The following is a 23,383-nucleotide window of genomic DNA, read 5'->3' as shown; positions in this document are numbered from 1 at the left end:
CTCCTTTTTGCCTCTGAGATAAGAAATAAAAATTTAAAAGCTTTCACTAACTCCTCCATCCTTTTTTTTCTGGATAAATTTCACTCTACCCCCTCTCCCACACTTTATGTTCCAAACAAATTCACTTTTTCCCTTCCACTTGTGACATTCCATCTCCTCTTTCCAAGTCTTTGTATAGGCTGCCCTATGTCAGGAATATTCTCATTTTTCACCACTGTCTCTTGAAATCCCTAGTCCAGGGGTGAGGAACCTGTGGCCTTGCTGCCACATATGGCCATCTAGGTCCTCCAGTGTGGCCCTTTGACCGAATCCAAACTTCCCAGAACAAATCCTCAAGGCCACAGGTTCCCCACCCCTTCCTTAGTCCTTTCAGGGTTCAGCTCAAGTACCACCTTCCAAACAAAGCCATTTCTGATTTTCTCAGTTATCTATCTTTCCCTACTAAAGAAATATGTTTTAATTTACTTATTATAGTTTTCATTTGGGATTTACTTTCCTGTGAACATTCTATTCTCCTCATTAGAATGTCAGTCAATCAACAAGAATTTTTTTTAAATGCTTAGCATGTGCTAGGCACGGTTCTAAGTGTTAGGGATACAAAAGAATACAGGCTCTTTGAGATTAGGAGCTATTTTCATAACTCCAGGACTTAGATCAGTGCCTGACATATATTAGGTACTTAAGAAATGTTGGGTTTTTTTTTAATAGAATCAAATCAGTGTATGACAGGTATTTCCTGTGGTGGCACAGGTCACAAGTCATTTCATCCTGAATTAGGTCCATGTCCTTCCATAAATCCTCTTTGGAATATCAATCAAAAGTGCTAAGGGCCTTCCTTGGGGTCTTTTAGCATTCTCTCACGGTTAGTACAGGTTCCCGTCTCTTCTCCTTTATCCTTAATCCATGAGATCATCTCTCCCAATCAGATATTTCTAGGATGGCATATTCTGTGTCATTTTTTGATACTGATCAGAGAGAAGTAGAAAGCAAGAATGCTGAATATATTTTCTAGGACATTTAACTCTCCTGCTTCTAGCCAAGGTTGTTACCAGCTATAGTAATAATAGAGATTTCTCCTTTTTGTTGTTAATATTTGCCAACTGTATCTTGGGGGTAATGGAAAGCACTGCTCAATTTCCCAACTGAAACCTGACCTATTCTCCCCTGACTTTGCATGCCTGTACCAAACTCATTGTCTATCTGTAATATTTGTCTTGATATGGATGCTAATGAACTACTTCAGTGGACAAGCCATGTGGCTGCGTGTCCTAGCCAATCTAGTAGTCTTTCCACTACGTGGCGAGAGACAGAATGGTGTGCTGGCTAGACTGTGAAATCTGGAGTGAGGGCAGACTCAGACACTGAGTAACTAAGTGACCTTGGGCAGGTTTCTTCATTTCTCTGAGTTTCAATTCCCTGTTATTTAAAAAGAGACTGCTGATAGCTCCTCCCTCATACAGTAGTTGTGAGGGTCTCACAGCTCAGCTGAAACATCTATTCTATTTTGTTTCAATAAAGCACTTAGGGTCTTAAGTATATGATCAAGCAGTACCCTTACTTAAGCAACACCAGCAAAATACATAATGAGCAGGGGTCCCCATGGCCATCTACTGTCTGGAGAGGTATTCTCCGAAACCCAGGTAGGGACAGCTGGTGCTCGAGTAGAAGCACATTCTGTCAAGTCTGGGGAGCTGGTGAAGCTGCTTATATTTCACTGCCCACCCCTGGAACCATGATCTTTCCACTAGGGGACAAGTTCTTATCAGCTCTGAAGTATGTAGGTCAAATCGCAGTCTACGACGAGGTCATATAAGATAGTGTATTAAAGTACTTTACAAACTTTAGTGAGCAATTTAAGTGCCAGTCAATCAATTAGCAAGCACTCGCTGTTTATTATGTGTAAAGACTGTGTTAAATGCTAGAAATAAAAAAAAAAGACAAAAACACACCTGCCCTCCAAAAGCTTACATTCTAATGGGTAAGATAACAAGAAAATAATTACGTACAGACAGACAAGATAAATACAGTGTAAATGGAAGGTAAGGTCAGTTTATTATTGTTATTATTAATATTATTATTATTTATTCCACAGCTTGTACTGAATATTTGCACAGTTGGCTCCTGCATATTTCAAACCTATACAGTAGTTATCTATATAACAGGTATTTCAACAAGTTTAAAACTAAGATCTAAGTTTGGCTAAATTATCTGGATTTTGTAATACCAGCCGCCCTAAAAATATCTATTTATTGTTGAAAATTTGTAGATTTGAAGCTAACATCTTCCCTGAAGCATCTTCCCTGAATGGTACTGCTATATTATAATATAACCCAAATCTGGAACCTTGCATTAGAATGTACAGGTTTGGGAGTGAAAATGACAGAGCCAGGGTCTCTCCGGTCTGCCAGAGGGACTTCTCATTTACATCTCGATCACGTTTTCCCCTTCTGCACAACCTCCTTTTCCATAAGACTCCAATGTTTGAGATGGAAGCTGTCAGAAACTTTAGTTACTATTCATAGCAATCGTGAGGCAGGGACAGTTTTTGAACATTGCCCCCAAAGCCTGATATTGTAACTCCGAACAAGGTGTGTGGGGTGGGGAATAAAACAGAGCAAAACAAACAAAAATGTAAACCTTTGAATCAGAAGAAGAGAATAAAACTCATGTCCATCCGAGCTATGTGTTTTTTCTCTAACAAGACTTCCCTCTAATTTCCCAGAAGACTTATAACCTTTTGAATGACCTTTATTTCACACTTTTAAAAATCCATGGTGCATTTGGAGTCTTTCTTTGTGGATGTTTATCATAATTCCTCTCAACCACCATTGCAAGGCTTCAACACATAAATCTTTTCCAAGCATACACAGTGAACCAAAGAAAATTTTAGGGTAAATATCCAAATAATTTCTGGGAGGTGGTGTAAGAGGAATGGTTTACTTTAGCTACCACAAGGGGAAGAAGATGAAGAAATACTAATACTATACATTAATCAAATTAGGCCATTTCAATCTGCTGTGGGATCTTTAGGTTTAAATACACAATTAAGACTCAAATCTGTGTGGCTTAGTAGTTTCATGAGGCAATTGATACATTTTCATTTCAAAAGACCCTGCCCCATAGGTACCCAGGATAATTATGTTCTCTGTCCCATGTCCACTATTACACCTTGAAAAACACCATTCTAGGATTTGGTGTGGGTTTTTTATATTATATTTTATTATATATTATATTTCATATATTACATTATATATTATATATTATATTTTATATTAGTCCTACATTCTTTCAATTTGTCAGTAAATATTTAATAATAACATGAACTTACCATATGTCAGACATTGTGAGTGGGTGAGGTTGAAAAGAGGATGTTTGAATAAACTTATCTGAAGGTCTTGGATGGAAAGAATTACAATTATTTTTTTCTAAATAATAAATTATGTTGAATCACAATTGTTTAGCTGCAGAGGAAGTTGGTGGTTGAGCTGTCCACTCAGATCCTTCCAATTTGGTTGCTAAACCCTTTTCAAGATCATCAACTATAAGGGAATGTTATACAAACATCAACAATGACTCCCTTCCCTCATGATATGGACAAATTTCTTTCAATGCAAATTGCTCTAAACCCCAAATCCATACAGTAAGAACCCTTTTCCCATTTATTTCAATGGGGAAAATGACAAAACTTTCCTACTCCTCCTACCCAGATATGACAAAATAACAAACATCTTGGTAAATATTTAGCTAATACCACCATCAACTGAGTTACCAATTTTTGAACTGGTTGCCCCAAAGATAGCTCAAGCTCTGCACATCAAAACAGAAGCTCACTATCATTCCTCCCACAAACATTCCGCTTCTAAATTTCTCCATTTCTGAGGAAGGTCTTTCCAGTCATCCAAGTTCCCAACCATAACGCCATTCTCACTACTGATCATAAGCAGTTGACTATTCCCCCCAACAGCATTCTCTCTACTCACAGGCCATCACACAGTATAAGTACCTTAGCACCACTCACCTAGACTACTGTAATAGCCTCCTCATTGATCTTCCTACCTTGGGTTTTTCCTTCTTCAAATCCATTCTCTACGAACATGCCAGAATCACTTTCCTTAAATGAAGCTCTGGTCATGTCACACTACTACTCAATAAACTCTGGTGGCTCCCTATTACCTCCAAAACCAACTCTTCTTTTTGTCACTTAAACTCTTTCTTGAATTCCAAGCCCTTTTCCATCGTTTCCTTTCTCCTCTATCATATGACATCAACTGTATGAAGGAATTTGTGTATAATGGTGAAAAGAAGCCCATAGAGAAGTGGGTTTTTAAAGGGAGTGGAATAGTAAGAAGGAAAACAGGATAAGAACATGGCAAAGGCACAAGACACAAGCTATGTGAAGGTGAAGGCTGAAAAAGTCATTATTGACTAGCTAGATCAAGGAGGGCTTCCTGGAGGACAAAGCACCTGAGTTGGGTTTTACAGAACTGGGAAGTGGGTGGGGAGAGAGAGGAAGGGGAGGGCTAGTGTTAGAAATGCAAATATTTAAAAATGAAAAGGAAAGAATGTCATGAACTATTTTTTTTTAATGCACAAAAGAAAAGAGAAGGATGTTTGGATAAGCATTGATGAGCAGGGCAGCTTTGACTCTAACGTATTAAATTTATTTTTGTTTTTGTTGTTGTTGAGTTGTGTCTGACTCCTCATGAGCCCAGTGGAGGTTTTCTTGGCTAAGATACTGGAGTGGTTTGCTATTTCCTTCCCTAGAAAGTTCATTTTACAGATGAAAAAAAAAACTGAGGCAAACAGGGTTAAGTGACTTGACCGGGGTCACAGAACTAGTAAATGTCTAAGGCCAGATTTGAACTCATGTCTTTTTGACTCCAGGCCCAAAGCTCTATTCACTGTGCCACCTAGCTACTCTGTTGAATTTATACTCATACTTTAAAAAAATCAAAGTGTTATGGAATAGAGATTCACACTTTAATAGGTTATCTTTTTCTTTTTACATGGAAGTGTTCATTTTGTAATGCTTTTCAAGACCATCATAATAAAATATTAACATTACAACTATGAGGGAAAAAAAGGCTACAAATGGAAAGGCAACATGGCAGAGTGGACAAGAAACCAGACTTGGAGTCCAGAAGACCTAGATTTAAATCTCAATTCGAACTGCATGACCTGGGCAAATCACTCCATCTCTCTGTGCCTCAGCTCTCTCATTTGTAAAGTGATGGGGCTCGACTCAGTGGTCTCTAATGCTCTCCCCAGCTCCCAATCCCATGAGCCTGGGAAACTCAACAGGAACCATGGTGTGATGGGGGGAGGAGCCATTTCAGGCACAGGAAACAGCATGAGCAAGTTCATGAATATCTGAAATGGAAAGAGGGCAACTTGTTCTGCGTGGGGTTGGAAGCTAGAACTGGGAGCAATGGTTGGAAATTGAAGAGAGGTGAATTTAGGAGACCCTCCCTGACAATGAAAGCTCTCAAAAAGTGGACAGGGATGCCTCAGGAGGCTGTGAGTTACTGCTCATTGAAGACTATGAAGTAAAGGCTGGATGATGCCTTGTTGTTGGTAAGTAGATTTCTCATTGAAGAATAGGTTCGCCTGGATGACCTTTGACACTTTGAAGTGTCCCGTAAATTTGAGGTTCTGTATTTATTATATTGTAATTATGTTATATTATATTTAATTATAATTACATTACATTTATTGTAGTCTGTATTTATTATATTGTGTATTATATAATTATAGTGTGTGATATGCTATTTTATACAATATTATATAGTATTTGCAATAAATATACATGATCAATGGGTTCCTTTCTACATAAATGACCCTATAGGCCTTTCTTCACTGTGGTTTACTGTGGATTAAGAGTAACTAATTTCTGGGGGCAGCTAGGTGGCACAGTAGATAGAGCACCGGGCCTGAAGTCAGGAGGACCTGAGGTCAAATCAGGCTTCAGACCAAACACTTGACACTTACTAGCTGTGTGACCCTGGGCAAGTCACTTAACCCCAATTGCCTCACCAAAAAAGCAAAAAAAAAAAAAAAGCAACTCATTTCTGGTCTGAAAGTACTCTTGTTCTTTGTCCCTCCTTTCGTCTTACCACCAACTACCCAACAATCTAGAACACTTAATTTCCCTTCCTCTTCCAACAGGTTTCTCTTCCTAATCCATTCCTTCCTGGAATAAGAGGAAGCCTAGGCTCATTAGATTGTAAGCTCCTTGAGGTCAGGGACTGTCTTTTGCCTCTTTTTGTACCCTACCCCCACCCCCACCCCAGCACTTAGCATGGTGCCTGGCACATAGAAGGAATTGAATAAATGTTTACCAATTGATTAATGTTGAAGAGCTGAACAGAGAGCTCTGAGGGGACCAAAACAACTTGGATCCCAGGAAATCACATGGTGCCTTCTTCACAATAATGCTGAAAGTTTAGGTATTGGTATCCTCATTTTTCAGATAAAGAAACTGAGGCCTGGAGGGGTTCTGCACTTAGTAATTAGAGAAGTTGGTACTTAACTAGACTAGCTGACTGACTGCAATACTTACTCTCTATGAATCCTTTCGAATACTACCCTGAACATTCTTGTGGTGCTAAGAAAATCCGCTTTAACACTTTTAGAATAAAAGACTTTATCTTTCTATTGTTACAAGTCAAGTCTGGGGAATGTATCAGCTGGCAAATAGAGAGGTGTGTCTCTATGGGGTAAGTGGGTCTCTGAATATGGACCATTTCCTACAGGTACAGGTAATATACAGAAAATATGTAATCATGCTGAGTTTACAACTGGCCCATCATTGGCCTTGGAGGAAGTTTGTTATGTTTTGGGGAAGGGAAGAAAGAAACTTTTTATTCTGTTAGTCTTTCCTTGGCTTATGGGTCCTGACATAGTCAGACTGCTTTTCCTTTGGTTAGCTTTGCCTAAGAACTGGGATCAAGAAAGGCAAAATTTAGGCATTAGTGTAACTGCCTGTGTGAAGCAGAAATGGAGATAGTCTAAAATAACATTGCTCATGAAAATAAAGGGAAAACAGATTACCCTCATCTTTCTCCCACCTCCAGCTCCCTTTTCTGAGAGCTTCTAGGAATTAGGGTTTAAAATGCCCTTGGACGGAAGGAATATTATTAGCCTTTTTATACTGTCACCCTCAAGTCCTTTACTCCTTCTGCTATCCCCAGTCTGGGATTCCTCATCCATAGGTGACCACCCTACTCTAAACCCTGCTACAGGAATGGGGATGGGGAAAACAACTGCCCACCACGCAGGAGCTTGCATCTCCTTCCTGCCACATCACAGCAGCTTCAGTGCCGATAGACACTCCTTCTACTCCGTCTTTACTGATGTGCACAAGGCCTGGACTTCTCTATGGAATCACTCAGACTTTGTCTTTAGAACCTGGCCTTTAGCCGAAGAAGATTGATTTCTTGGATGCTGCCAACCTGGGAGGTTTTCTTGAGAGAAACTATAGGTGTAAAACTCCTGCAATCCAACATTCTAGTTAGAGATCAAAGGGCTTTCCTAATCAGGGTGATCCTAGAATCAAACCTTCTAATCAAATATGGGAGATTTCTTGGGCAGCGCCAGCATCAAGCGTTGTTTCATTTGTAAGACTGGGGGTGAGGAAGAAGAGAAGGAGACCAAACCACATAGTGGTGCAATAAATCTTGAGGTGGGGAGGGAAGACTACACAGGACCCTGTAGAAAGACGGGATCCACCCCAGTAATATATTGATTGCTTGAAAAAAAATAACAAAAAAACCCTCATCTTTAGACTAGCTCAAAATGATCAGTTTAGAAGTCCTTGAAAGCCAATGGGTGGAAGAGAACGTTGTGGCACAGGAAGTCTATTGTTATTTGCTGAGGGAAGGTGATCACACTCTGTGGTTTGTCTTTAAAATGATAAGCCAATTCTGAACTCCAGGGTTTGAGAATCTGGAGGTGGAGAGGAGAGAGTGTTCCAGAAAGAAAGAAAAGCCCTGTGAAAGTACCACTTGGGCAGTAGGGAAGGAGGAAAAGAGTCCTGGTCTCAGTCTCATCCTTAGCCTCCTTAGCCGCTTTCCATTGGCCTGAGGTTGTTCATTGTTTCCACTCTTTGTGGTTCTATTTGGGGTTTTCTTGGCAGAGATGCTGGAGCTGTTGACTATTTCCTTCTCCAGCTCATTTTACAAATGAGGTAACTGAGACAAACAGGGTGAAGTGACTTACCCAAGGCTGCACAGCTAGTAAGTATCTGAAGCTAGTTTGAACTCACACAGATGACTCCCCCTGACGCCAGCCCAGCACTGTATCCACTGTACTACTCAACCTCGCTCTCAATCTCCTTACCTCTTCTCTTTGGCCTGAAGTGGACCTTTTACATTGCAGAATGTTGGAGGAATTGGACATTTCATCAGAATCCTGGCAGCAGAACCCTAGGACAGCAGCAGCTGATGGGGGTACCTGCTTTGGGAGCTGACTACAAAGTAGACACAGTGAGGAAAGGCAGCTTCAGGACTCCATACGAAGCCAGCAGAAAGCTGTAGTATGCCTAAAGGGAACCTGAAAGGTGCCTCAATAAGGAGAGAAGGTTTCCAGCAACAAGAAGCTGGGAGGTACCGTTTTGCCACATTTACTTCCTAATCTTGAGTCCCTTTTCCCCTCAACTCTCTACTTGTAGTGTAACAGTCATAGACTTTTGGGAGGGAAGCTTTGGACCAAAGGTTAGTACTATACCATGTTAGTAAAATATACTTTCTAAAAGCTAATTAAACCTGACTGACTAATGAGTATCCATTGATAATCATATCAGTAGGGATTCATTAGCTTTATAAACCACCCCCAGTGCCTCAGGGCTACCCCTAGAACTCTGAGGAACCAAGCCACTCAAATGATGGGAACCCAACCTACCAGTGTAAATGAACACTGAGTGCAGAGTAGGTAATACACCTGGCATGTTTTATCACTTCACTTCTTCCCGCCACAGTGTCTTGCCTTTGTTTACCTTTGTCTACCTTTCCTGTGATTTTGACCTTGGCTTCTCAGTCTCGGTTTTCCTCTTTCTTTGGTCTTGTGTAATTTGGCCTACTTTCCTCAGTGTCCACGTCCAAACACCTCAGCTCCTGTTTGATTTCTACTCCTGCCCTCTGCCCTTGTGGGCCCCTGACTTCTTCCCTTTATCTCCTCTTCACCACCAACTTCTCACTAACATCCCCAAGGTCTCTGTCTGGCCCTACCTCTCTCCCATCATTATCTTTCTACCCATGTCTGTGAGATATATTGGGTGTTCATAGAGGATAAGCACCTCTGAGGGCCTACTGAGCTTTTCTCAGGGCTGCTCATCCATCTTTGGTGATACCTCACCCACCTCTTACTCATGACTACAAGAAGCTGTAGCATGGGCAGCAGTCATACCACAGTAAAACCTTCTTGGTAGCAGGCCAAACCAGGATGAGGGTAACCAACAGACCTTAAAACTATTAGTGAGTTGGGGAAATGTCTAGCCCATGCACGTGAAGACTTTTCCCAGTGTAATGGGCACATGAGAACAATTTGTTCCAATGGCCATGAAGGTGGCTGAAGCAGGCACTGTGGAACACTTGAAGCTTGGTCAGAAACTGAAGATGCCAAGGTCATCCACTGTATACTGGGCCATCACCAGTCATCCTGACTTTTGTCCTCCCATTGGCCTTCAATGACTCTGGAAGAGAGAGTGAAACTGATGACTTTGCACAACTCTGCCTCACGTAAATCTAATTCACATGCAAATGAAGACATTGCCCATCATCCCATTGAACCTCTCAGAAAAAGGACAAACAATAAAAACAACAAACCCATGTTTGCACCAGAATCTACTTTGCTAACTTCACCCCACTCCCTGACAATGCCTGAAGGATATTTTTTTTCTAATGTTTTAATATACTAAAAAAATAAACATTGCAAATACTAAGTCATTTGGTTCTAACTCAAGAGTGATCAATTAAACTTAGGAGTTTATGGCATAATGGTCATACTTATTTCCTGAAATTATTCTGATCAATTATTTATATATGTAATTTATATATAAACATTTGTAATATATATATATATATATATATATATAATTAATTTTTACACTTTCAAAATCAAAATTTCCTATCACAGAATTTTAGCACAAGAATTTATGGTGATAGAAATAATCTGGCTCATTTGTATTAGATTAAATAGATATGCACATTACTTTTATTCTTGCTAATAACTTGGAGAGCACTATTAAATCTGCAAAAATCCCTCTTCCATCTTCCAACTCTATTTGACCTACTTTTTTATCCATGTTGAGACTACCTTCAAAAAATGGCGGTCACTCATGTTCTAAAATGGAGAAATTGCCTCTGATTTTCTCCTATTCATAGCAAAGCAGTAGGAGACTAAACAGTATTATGGAATATCATCCTTCCCCTTTTCCAGCTGTGTACCTGCAACCCTCCACTTTATACCAGATTATTTTTTGTTTTGTTTTGTTTTATTTTGTTTTTACGTTACCCAGAAATGCATCTACAGGTAATTCAGGGCAAGGTTGCTAGATTTCTCCGTCCCTGCTATGTAACACTCAATAGAAAAATAAGCCCTCATACACAGACTAAAATAATCCAGTCAACTAGTCTCTGAGTAAGTATGGAATGAATCATGTGACTAAGAGAAATAAACCCTCACTAATAGTTATAAGGAGATGGTGGGAGTTGAGAGCATGACATTACCAACAGCTTGTTCTAGAATTTGTTAGCCACAGGTGGGAATTTCAGCTGCTGATACATGAGCTTGAATACTATTTTTCCTTTTTTTTTTTAATGACAGTTCTTGCTCTTTCCCTTTTAATAATTAATGCAAGAAGCTTGTTTGGTTTGTGTGCAGAAGTGATGTTTGCTCATTGCCTGGGGTGATGGAAAGTGATATTGTGCGTACCAAAGACTCAGAAAAGAGAAAATCAAACAAACCCTGGCTGCCCATAGGTTTTTTTTTTCATAAGCTTGTCTAGATTTATTAATTCACATAATTAGTATGCAGAATGCTCAGGTGAGCTGTTTGTGAATTTACTGAGGTTGCTAGGAAGAGTTTTACAAAATGTCTAAAGTTCAAAGAATATTTTTATTGTGGAATTTATATTTGATCATCCTGATACTGCCCAAGGATCAAAATCTTTATCAGTGTTCTGTCTTAAAATGCCCCCATGAAGCACTGCAGGATTACATGGATCATCTTAGAGAGGATGGGAATATGAGGGGTAGAGAAGCAAAACATCTTACTCAGTATCACATACAACAAGGACAGAAAATACATTCCCACTTTGTATAATTTGTTTTGCTTACTAGATTTCACACTCAACATATGTGTGGATGTGTCTGTGCTTTTTTCTTTAACTTCAAAAGATCTATATTTTCAAGAATATGGACTGTCCCTGCACTCATGTAGCCTGCAACCCCTCTGCATATTAGCGCACAGTTTTAAGACTTGGTCACAAAATTTATCATTAGTGAGGAAGCTTACACACATAGCTGGGTCCTTGGATGGCTATCCGTTACCAGACTCATGTTCAAAGCTATTCTGTCCTGGTGGCAGCCACCTAATAGAACTTGTTTTCTGTAGCCATCGCTATTGAGAAGTCAGGGTCACCTCCATGTCATGATGAAACCTTGAACCAAGATATGAATATAGAGGCCATAATGTTGGTTGTTTTCCTTTGTTCTTGAAGAGGACCAAGATGACATCACCATGGTGGGGTCAACATACAGTGTGTCTGAACAAACCAATATGCACTCTGAAGGCTCTGCTAAAGATCAGGCACAAATAGTCCATATGAACATTTAGAGTGGAGATGTGTCTAAATTTACACATCTCACATTTCCTTTGAGCTACTGAAATTCTGCTTGGCTCAGAGTACAACACCTTCATTGATGTGGGCACACCATGCTGGACAGTCCTGTGCCAGTGTCTCCCATGTCTCACAATCGATACTAAAGTTCCTCAGCAAAAAATTGACTGTCCTTGTATCGCTTCTTCTGACCTCCCTGTGAATGCTAGCCTTGAGTGAGTTCTCTATAAAATAGTATTTTAGGCAAACATATATTTGGCATTGGAACGAGGTGACCAGCCCACTGGAGTTGGGCTCTGGCTCTCTGCAGTAGCGTTTGAATGTTTTGCTGTCCAGCTCAAGAAAGCGCCCTAGTGTCTGGTAACTTATCTTGTCAGGAGATCTTTAGAATCTTCCTAAGACAATTCAGTTTCTGGCCATGTGCTACCTACTTACAAATCTTACTCTTTAGGAGTACATGAATTTTGAGGGTCCAATTATGATTGTGATAACAATTGACTCAATCTTGATGAAAGTGAACAAAAGCACTGACTCTGGAGATAGAAGGCCTGGGTTCAGATAAGGCCTCTGACTCTTACCATCTATATGACCTTGGATGAGTCACACAATTGATTTTCTTTGTGTTTCAGTCTCATGGCACTTTTATTCTGTCTCCTATTACAGTTTTGGGCCTCCCTGGATCTCAGTCTCCCCACGTGTAAAGTATGAAGGTTGTACTAGATGTTATCAATATCCTTACCACTATCATTGGCTCTGTGAGTCTATAATCCTATGGTGATGTATTCTTTCTTCTTTCAGAGAACTCATCCTTGACGGTGCCTATTAGCTGTCCATCATCTCATTATGAACATGCTTTTGGAACATTCATTAAACTTGAAGATGGTTAATGTGTTTAGCTCCTGATACAAGATTTCTTTATGGAGACCCATAGTAGTATCAACAACAGATGTTTAAGCCCCTGGCACTTCCCAACTGATATATCCACACTAAGATTTCAAGTGATTCCCCCTTTAAAACTGCTTGTCTTTCTCTTCATTGACCTCCGCTCTGAATGCCATCGTAGCTGTTAATTACATTGTTGGTGTAACGGGCTGTTCTTTAGTCCCGGTGGGGTCTGAGCAGAGAAGAGCATTTCATCCTAAATAAGCAGATGGTTATGAATTTGCTTCACAGCAAGGGTCTGGGCAACTCATTTTGAACATTTCCTATTAACAATGGATGGTTTGGGCAGCACAGCTCAATCTCTTGTGCCATCTTGTTTTTTGTGCAGTTTTCAGGGTTTGTGTCACTAAGAGACTTCATTTGACATCTCTGGGATGCTTCTGTGATTCCCTTTAAACCTCATTTGTCGGTTTCTCACCATCTCTAATGGTATATGTTTTCATTATAGATGCTGGATCTGATAATTTTCCTATCAAAAGCCCCATCTCAGTGCAGAGATGACTCCGAGCTGAAAGGCAATTCCAAGGTTTCTAGTCAAATGGTACAGTAGAAAAAGCTCTGGTTTTCGAGTCAGAGGAGTGAAATTCTAATCCTTCCTCTGACATACATTTCCTGTGTGACTTTGGACAAATTATTTACCCTCCTTGAAACTCAGTTTCCTTATCTATAAAATGGGGAAATTACAGAAGAAGAATCGAGGTCCAGATCTATGCTTGTAAGCTCTGGTCAGTCCTACCAAGTCAGAGAGGATTTGTGGGCAGTCCCAGGGATGGGCTTTATTTCTGTTCAAGGGCTATTCCTTTCAGGATGAGCTGGTTGGCCACATAATGATTGATTTTTTGGAGGAAATGACTCACAAAAAGAATCTCTAAAGGTGGAGAGGGATTGGGAGCTGCAGTGGAGGAAATAAGTACTGCAAACAGGAGCACAGACAATTGAAGTTTGGAAGTAAAGGGGTGATGCTTAGCAATTCAAATGTACTTTTCTCCGTGCTTCCAGGGCCTGGCCCTTCAATCATCCCCACCTTGAAAAGGAACGCAATGGGACCATTATTTTCATCCATCCTTTTGATTTGGTCTTTATATTCCCAGTGCCTGGTGTTTTATACATAGTAGGTGCTTCGAAATGCTTGCTCAACTGAATTTAATTATTCAAACTAAACAGTCCAATGTTTTGGTGGCACAGTCCACTCAAATGCATTTTTTATCAGTCAGGAACTTACAAATCCCATAGAAAAGAAATGACTTTTTCTTGCTCTATGTTTTATTTATATGAAATCTCAGATGCTGATCTCTTAATTACACACTTCCCAGATAGACTGCATTTCATTTTCCTAAGGGGAATTTTCCAACAATAAATATAATAGGTATTCTTGGCTATTTCTGTAATGTATAATCAAATGTTAATAAATCAGATGTGTGGTTTGGTCAAATAGGATTGTAATTAAAGGAACTGCATATTGTATCATAATTTGGATATGAATATAAATTCCCTAAAAGTATGAAATAATTGATATGCATTCATTTGCCTCCTTTTCATATTTTCAAATAAAAGTCCAATCCAACAAACATTTTTTAGTGCCTACTATGTGCAAGCCATAGAGGATGCAAAAGCAGAAATAAAAACAGTCTCTGCTATTGAGTGGCTTACATTCTACTGGGGTGTACATTGTGGAAAACAGATACTTATAGACATAATACCTTGAGGAGTATGGCATCAGACCATTGGAAAGTTGAATCTTTGAAGGCATGTTTGGCCTTTCTTTGTATCCCCAGTGCTTAACACAAGGCTTGACTCGTAGTAGGCATTTAAAAAATGCCTGTTGATGATAATAGTGATAGCCCTAATTGGAGGAATTGGGAAAAGCTTCTTGTAAGGGGGGTATATGAAAAGAAGCTTGGAAGAAGCCTTATCATTAGTTATGAAAAGTCTATATTTCCTTTGTGTCTACGTGTGCCAGTCTTTTATTTCAAAAATCATGTCATGAAAAATACTTTTGGTGAAAACTTGAATTTTAGATTTTAAAGAATTATTGTTGTTGTTCAGTCATTTTCAGTTACGTCTGACTCTTCTGATCCCATATGGGGTTTTCTTGGCAAAGACACTAGAGTGGTTCACCATTTCCTTCTCCAGCTCATTTGACAGATGAGGAAACTGAGGCAAACAGGGTTAAGTGATTTGCCCAGGGTCCCATAGCTAGTAAGTATCTGGGGCCAGATTTGAATTCAGGAAGATGAGTCTTCCTGACTCCAGACCCAGCACTCTATCCACTGTGACACCTGGCTCCCCCTACACATCAATGTTGGGTTTCAGGAGATGCTGTATTTGCTTCTGGGGCAAAACATGGACAAAGAAGTTCCTTCTTCTCATATTCATTAAATTCCAAATCTAAGTCAAAAGAGGTACTAACATGAGCAACCTCATATTCCCATCCTTACTGAATTTCACTTTAGTGTAAGAGTTAATATAGATAACTATTTAACTACAGCCTTTTATAATGGACAGAGTGCTATGTTTAGAGCCAGGAGACCTAAATTCTAATCCCACCTCTAAAACACATCAGCTGCATAGCCCTAGGCAGGTCTAGGACCACAAATAAAGATGAATTGTCAACATGCATCAGTGGATGAAGATTTTACACCCGAAGTTTTCCATCTCCTTGAAATTACAGATCCTAATTTAAAAAACAACACTCCTCCAATAAAATAAGAGCACACCCTTGAACTGAAATTCACAGTCAAATGGAATGTCTCATGAGACAGGCAAATCAAATGCTGTGGGAGTTCAGAGGAAGAAAAGATTATTTCTAGATGGGCAGATGAGTGAAGGTAAAGATGATAGGGGAAGGCTGGGCAGAGCAGAGAGGACATTTTAAGCCGATAAAACAATATTAGCAAAGGTACTGAGGTGTGAAAACATGGGAAATATTCTGGAATTTATGTCTTTCTTGACATCAATGATCAAAAGATACCTGGAATGTGATAAATATTTCAATTTGATTTAAGGTATGTGTGAAGGGAAATAATACTGATGACATGATTAGAGTTATGATTTAGGAAAGTATAAGGGAATGACTGGAGGTGAAGAAGCCAGTAAGAAGGCACTTATGGTAATTTGGGGGAGAGTTAATCGGTTTCTGAAGTAGGATGTTGACATAGGGGAATGGACAGGAGGGAACAGATTGAGAGAATGAGGTAGAATTGACTGGCAATGTATTGGTTGGTGGTCAGTGGGCATGAAGTACAATTCAAGTCAAGTCAACAAATGTTGATTAAATATTTAATAGGTGCCAGGAAAAGTGCCAGGTACTGGGGATATAAAGAAACTGTTCACAAGGAATTTATGTTCTACTTGAGGGAAACTAATGGGCACAGATAAGCAAATATACAGTTAACTAAGGCAGAAGAAAGCAGGAACCACTGGTGACATCTGAGAAGGATGCATGAACGTAGGAGATCTGAGCAGAGCCTTGGAAGAAGGTCCTGAGAGGAGACGATGAGGATTCAGTGCATTCCAGACACGAGGGAAAGGTCACACAAGGGTTCAGAGATGGAACACCAAATGAATTACTATGTCATTGTCTATTTTGTTTGGAACATGATATAGACAAAGCAGAGTAATAAGAAATATGTCTGGAAAAATAGATCGGAGAAGTAGCAGAATAGAGACTTGTTCTATGATTTCACTAATATAGGTAGAGAACTCTCAGGTGAGAGAATCACTTCTACCAGGGATGCTTGGCAGCTTCCCTGCAACTTACTGACTTAGAGAACTTCCTAAAGCAGAGTCAACAATTCACTGCAGGGAGCTCTTCCTGGTGGTTTTTAGGTGAGGAAGATGGCTGTGAGCTGCCAGATTGGGGGAAAGGCTACCCCATTCTTCAACTGGTCACCATGAGTCTATGCTCCATTGGAACCTCTATTTCTTTTGCCCTTTTTGAGTTCATTTTTTCCCTGATTTTAAGTAAATTTAAGTAAATTAACAGGATGAGATGGAACTTTGAAGGTTATAACCTGGAAATATAACCTCTTTCAAAGATCATATCCAAAGAAAGAACTACGGAAGTCGAATTGCTATTTTTTTCTCTTCTGTTGAGTTTTGTTTCCTGTTTCTGATGGTTCCTCGTATTGGCTTTAATTTTTACTTACAACATCACTAACGTGAAAATATGTTTAATATGAATGTAAATGTATAGCCTATGTCAGATTTTGTGCCATCTTGGGGAGGGTGGTGGGGAGGAAGGGGGAGAAAAATTTTAAACTCAAAAGCATATGGAAGTGATTATTGATAAATCAAAATAAGTTAATAAAAAAAAGATCACAAGGTTATATCTGCGGGATATAATGTTGGAGATGAAAGTATGAAAAAAAAAAGATAGTTCCTGCCCTCAAGGACCTTAAAATCTAACAGGGAAGATACCATAGAAAAGAAAACTGAAAGGGGGGTGAGGAGGAGGGGAAGGCACCAGAAGGGTATGGTGTAGCAGTCTTCTGACTGAAGTTCATGGACCCACCACCCACCCCCCAATCAGAGGGGCAGAGGGTAATGATAAAGTAGCGTACCAAGGCTGATGAATATGAGATTTTCCCAACAATGATCTTCCTGAAACATGGCTTAGAAATCACAAAAGTCTCCAAAGTAGTGCCCTCAGGTGAGAAATGAGGAGATTGAGAAATGAGATGAGAAAGATTAAAAGAGGCATCAATGTTCCCTCTGCCTCCATGTTGTTTTGTTGTTTGTCCTTCCTTCTCAAAGAGGACCATGACATCAGGAAGGTGATGCCATGATTTGCCAATGAATTGAAGTGAGGGACGACTGTGCAAAGTCACTAGCCTCACTTTCTCCTCTGGAGCCATCTGGGTCCAGTGGCCAGATATAGATCAGGATGACTGGAAATGGTCCCCCTCTGCCAGCAAAGTGAGTAATAAAGACCAATGGAGCTGGCCTCCCACACAGTCCCTGCTAAGTATCCTCTCCTGAGGCATCAGTTCACAGTGCCTCTAGATGCCATTCATTGATAAATGTGTAGATTACCAAGAAGCAGTGACATAGCACGAAGGCCATATTGAGAATAGAAAGAATATAGAAAGATGACATCTGAGAAGAGAACCTTGCAGGCTACTTACAGTTCCCCCTGGAGGGGGGGAAGGGCCAAAGAATGCTGGAATCAGGTTCAGAAGACCTGGGTTCTAGACTTTAAGCCACCACTATTTATCTGGATTTCCTTTAGCTAGTTCACAACCCCATCAAGTCTCATTTTCTTCATCTGCCAAAGAACATAATTTACTAGAGCATGTCTAAAGTATCTTCCAATTTTAAAATCTCGTGACCCTAATACGGAATTTTATGAAATCATAGAAACAGTCATCCAATGCAGTACTTTTGCTTAAAATCCTCTTCCTCTTGCTTGCAGATTTTGAATTGAAATCTCTTTTATCTCTTGTCACTTGGAAATGTGACTCCCTCTGGTGTAATTCTACTTGTAGTTAGGGTTGATGGCTGAACTACCTATCTTGGCTTATCACAAGACTCACTCTTCACACTAAGGATAGGCAAATGCTGGAGAAAGTCACTTCAAGCAGTTGTATATTTACCTTCCCTGGAAGCCTTGAGAAGAATTGGATCATGTTTCAGGGATTGCTGCCTGATAAACATGCTTCACCTTGAAGACAAGGGAATCCACATAAAAAACTCATGAGGTCCTTTTCAGATCTGTGATCCAGCACAGTTCCAAAAATATTATTATTTATTCTGCTATTCAAGGGGAGAAGAGATGGATAAAGTGGGAGGGAGGAAAGAACCAATGAACAGGAAATGCACAAGTTAAGACGGCAAGCAAAAAATGACTCAACTAATCTACCCCCAAGAATTCACTGAATGCCAATTGTGTCCAACATACAATTTAACACATTTGCAAAGTACTAGGGATATAAATGCAAAACTAAAATTCTGTGCCTAAAAGGAGCTCATATTCTGCCATTCTTACATAAAAAGTGTTTATCAGCTTCAAGTTACATGCCATCCAAAATGTTTTTCAAAACCAGAAAATATGTTTGTTTCCATTTTTTTTGTTTGCTAGAACCTCATGTTATATTAATAAACAAGTCATAGCCTATTTATCTATGAAAAGAATAGCTATATTATTAGAAAAAAAACATGGCGCCATATCCTGATGGAAATAGTAGTAGTAGTAAATAATGGTAATAGCACTAGTGGTAGTGCTAGTAAGAGTGGTAGTCATGATGGTGGTAGTGATGGTGATGGTGGTAGTAGTAGTAGTAGTGGTAGTAGTAGTAGTAATAGCAGCAGCAGCAGCAGCAGTAGTAGTAATAACAAGTATTTATATAGCACTTAATGTTTGCAAAATATTTTACAACTCTCTTTTGATCCTTAAAATTATCCTGGGAAATGGGTGATATTATTATGCCCATTTTATGGATGAAGAAACCGAGGCACAGAAAGGTTAAATGACTTGCCTAGGGTCACATAGCTAGTAAGTATATGAGGATATATTTGAACTCGGGACTTACAGACTCCAAGTCCAACATTTTATCCACTGCACCATCTAGCTGCCAATTTGTTAAGGGGTTTTGCTTTCTGTTTATGAAGAAGGAAATGGAGTCCAGTGGGAAAATTAATTCTTTGAACTAATTGGTATTGTTTATTTCTTGAGATGGGGTGAGGAAAGAAACCTTGAGACACTGGCCCCTGTGCTTGAGCCCCTGGAACTGCAGAGGAGGTCACTGCCAATGTGGGAAGCAGGATAGAATACGTCAAGGTTAGTTCAACTTGGATATAGTTCCTGTTACACATCACTTGATAGCTTCTTACTGTAGCATATTGTACTTGCTAAGTGAAAAGTTCAGGTGTTTCTAAAAGCAGAAGGAATACAAGCACTATCAGCACCCTTTAAATTTCAGCACATTGGGCTCTGATTCTTATAATCTAGCCACTGCTCACAATCTAGCCAATGGCCCATAGATACTCAGATTCCTTAAGAGTCTGGCTAATATGGCAAATCTTCAATAAACCTTGTTTTTGGCTGCAAGAAGGCTTGGGTCAAATTCTTTTGGGCAGGACCTGTGTGTCATGATTTTGGGATTCCAGGACCCCTAACCTCTAGACCTCATCATATGGTTCCCTGACTGGGAAAAACTGCCTGTACCAAGCTCTTCACCAGCCCGGACTAGAAGGTATGGAAGCCTCCCTTCTTCCCCTAATCCCTTTTTTTTTTTTACACTTTAATTGGGTGGATTTCCAAGCAACTAGAAAGACTTGGCTTGGAAGTGCTTTTTGGGTCTGACCTTTCAGGTCCTATTAGGTCAGACAGCTACAAGGTTGTCTTGAACTCAGCCTGACACTCTCAGGCTCTTAGTCCAGTGGTTCTGTTCAAGACCATGGCCATAAGCAGAGCTTCCAATTCCCTATCTGGAATCATAGGCCCAATCCTCTCAATTCTTTCAGCTCCAGGGACTTGGGAAAACTTAACGTACTTCTTTGGGTTTTTGACTTTTTTGTCTGTTTCCCTAGTCTTATTCCTAAATCTTTTTTTTTTTTTTAAGGCGGGAGGGACGTCCAGTCCCCACACCCGCAAAGGGTAAATCCTCTTCAATTCCTGAAGATTCGCCTTTGTACTGTCTTTTATGAAATTGGCAAAAATTTAGTTTCCCCAAAGAACTAAAAAAGACAAGGCTGGTATTCTTTTGCAACACCATTTAGCCTCAGCATCACCTGGAAAATTATGAGGCATGGCCTGTTTTTGGGACATTAGAGCAAAATATGCTCTCAGAGTTAAAACAATATTGTAGCAGAGAAGGAAAATGGGTGGAGATTGCCTACATAATGACTTTTGTTGAACTTTCTTGGGTCCCCATTCTCAGAAAAGATTGTAGGATGCTCATAGCTAGAGCCACCCCACAAATGGGGAATGCGGATCAACAAGACTTTGTGGATGACCCTCTTTTTATGGCTCCCAGGGCTATAGCACCTCCCCAGTCCCTATCCCCTCCCTATTCTCCTCATTTTCCCTCAGCCCCCCCCCGTTTCCCATCCTCCTCCCTCCTTGCCTAACCCCTCTTTCCCTTGCTTTTCCTCCCCTTTTCCTCCATCCCAACCCCCTTCCCACACTGCAATTTGTCCTCAGACCCCTGCTCTGGAGGCAGCCCCTGCTCAGGTTTTGGCAACACCTCCTCCCCAGGCCCTTTACCTCAAGGCAAGGACCACTCAGACCTTGGCCTCAGTCCCAGTATCCCCTCCCCCTCCTCCAGTGTCAGCTGATTTTTCCCCTTGGCAGCCAGATCCCCTGGCTTTGCAGTCCAGTCCAGTTCAACCAGCATTCCCCAGTCCCTTACTCACAAGAAGTGGGACTTCCTATCTCCCCACTTCCCTAGCCCCAGTTCCCATAGTGCCTTCAGGGCTTTTTCCCCTAAGGCAAGTTCCTGTCTGCCCTAATGGGACAATTAGGGTGCATGTTCCGTTCTCCACTTCAGACCTCATTCAGGTCAAAGAGAAACTGGGGTGATACTCAGAAGATCCCACTAAGTTTACTGAGGGCTTTAGAGGCATGTCCCTACAATTTGAACTTTCTTGGGGTGATTTGCATATCCTCTTCTCCACCGATTGTACCACTGAAAAGAAGAGGAGAATCTGGGAACAAGCCCCAAAATTTGGGGATCATTTTGCTACCTATGACCCTACAAAATACCCCCCTGGAACAGCTGCTTTTCCCACTACTGACCCAGAATGGGATTATCAGAAGAATGAGGATGGGGCAAGGAGAGATCACATAGTAATTTGCCTGTTAGAAGGACTAAGAACTGCATTCCAAAAGCAAGTAAATTTTCAAAAAATTAAGGAAATTACTCAGGGAGAAAAGGAAAACCCTGCCCTTTTCCAAGACACCCTAGTAGAAGCTATTAAAAAGTATATGAATTTAGATCTCAACTCTATAGAAGAGGCAACAATCCTTAGCATGTATTTCATTAATCAGTCTGCCCCAGAGGACCCCAAACACTTCAGACCCAATTACTGGAGATGGCCTTTGGAGTTTTAAACAACAGAGACAGTAGCAACGGAGGAAAGAAAAAGAAGGTAAAGGGCTAGAGACAGAGAACATGCTCAATTCTTGGCTGCTGCCATGGCCAGGAAAAGATCCAAGGGTGCTCCTGGCAACTCTGGCAGTGGGAAAACCTGCTTTTGATGTGACCAGGAAGGTCACTGGTCCAAGGAATGCCCCTCCTGGGCGTACCCTCAGAGGAAGCCCACCAACTTAGGCAGTGAGGGCCACAAGGAGGCCTGCTGGTCCAAGGAATGCCCCTTCAGGGCACCCCCCCCAGAAGGAGCCCCCACGACCAATACCTCTGGGACTGTGCCTAAGATGTGACCAGGAGGGACATTGGAGGAAGGATTGTTCTCGAGGTTGGAAAAGTGGTGGAGTGCCCCTCAGTACCCCGAATGACAAGGGAGCCTGGGACTTGGTAGCACTCCCACTTTCTCCATCTCTCTCACCAAGCCCTGGGCAAAATTAAAGGTAAGGTTACCCACTTTATCTTGACTACGTTCTCTGTTCTATTCTGGCCCTACTTGCCCCTCTACCTGTTGGGACATTAGAGCAAAATATGTTCTCAGAGTTAAAACAATATTGTAGCAGAGAAGGAAAATGGGTGGAGATTGCCTACATAATGACTTTTGTTGAACTTTCTCGGGACCCCATTCTCAGAAAAGATTGAAGGGACATACCTTTTCCTTTGCCTACTTGAAGATCTATTGTTTGAACACTCCCTCTTTATGCTCTCCTCTTGCCCTGCCCCTTTGTTGGGAAGGAACCTGATAGTGAATTTGGGGAGCCAATCTACTTAAGCTTCCCATATCCCATTTCCCTCTGTTCACCATAACTCCCCATGGTTCCCTAGAAGTGTGAGACAGTTGAGCTAATTTTTTGGCATCAGGGAATTATGTCAAGCAACTTGTCATGACCTGGTTACCACTAAAATAATTTGGTTATTGTAGGTTATTGTTTTAATGTGTAAACTTGACAAAAACTTGTTTGGGTTTTACATAGAAATCTCTAATGACTGGCTTTTTACACCAGGACAAATTTGATTTTGAGATGTAAATCCTGGAAAAATTTTTCCTAGGCTGTGATTAGTAAAACTTGCTGTTTGAGGTAAAAGCTCATAGGATTTTATTTTGAGTTGTCTGATGGGTCATAATCCATCAATAATCAATAATCCACCATCTGAGAGAAATGCCACAATGCTACTCAGAGAAGGTAATACTGGTGGGAAGTCAGCATTGGGAAAAGCTGAGAAGACAATTTTAGCCTCAGTCTCAGATGGGATCCTCCTGGCTCAGTTTCCCCATTATATTGCTTTGAAAGGGAATGTTACCCATCTGGCTATTCCTGAGTTTGGCTATGAGGTGGATTTGATACTACATGGTTGGAAAACTGAATTATCTGAATCCAAACAAAGCTAAAGATGTTTTATCCTCAAAGTTGGGCCCTAAATCTAGACCCTGCTTTATATCTGGGCCCTGCAGCTTTTTTTGTGTCAGATTTATGTCTTCCAGACTACAGGCCATTGACCCACAGTTGGTAGCAAACAG

The sequence above is a fragment of the Vombatus ursinus genome, unplaced genomic scaffold (assembly GCF_900497805.2).
Source record: "Vombatus ursinus unplaced genomic scaffold, bare-nosed wombat genome assembly UNPS02014810.1, whole genome shotgun sequence".
Classification (NCBI taxonomy): domain Eukaryota; kingdom Metazoa; phylum Chordata; class Mammalia; order Diprotodontia; family Vombatidae; genus Vombatus; species Vombatus ursinus.
Note: the sequence above shows the minus strand (reverse complement) of the source record.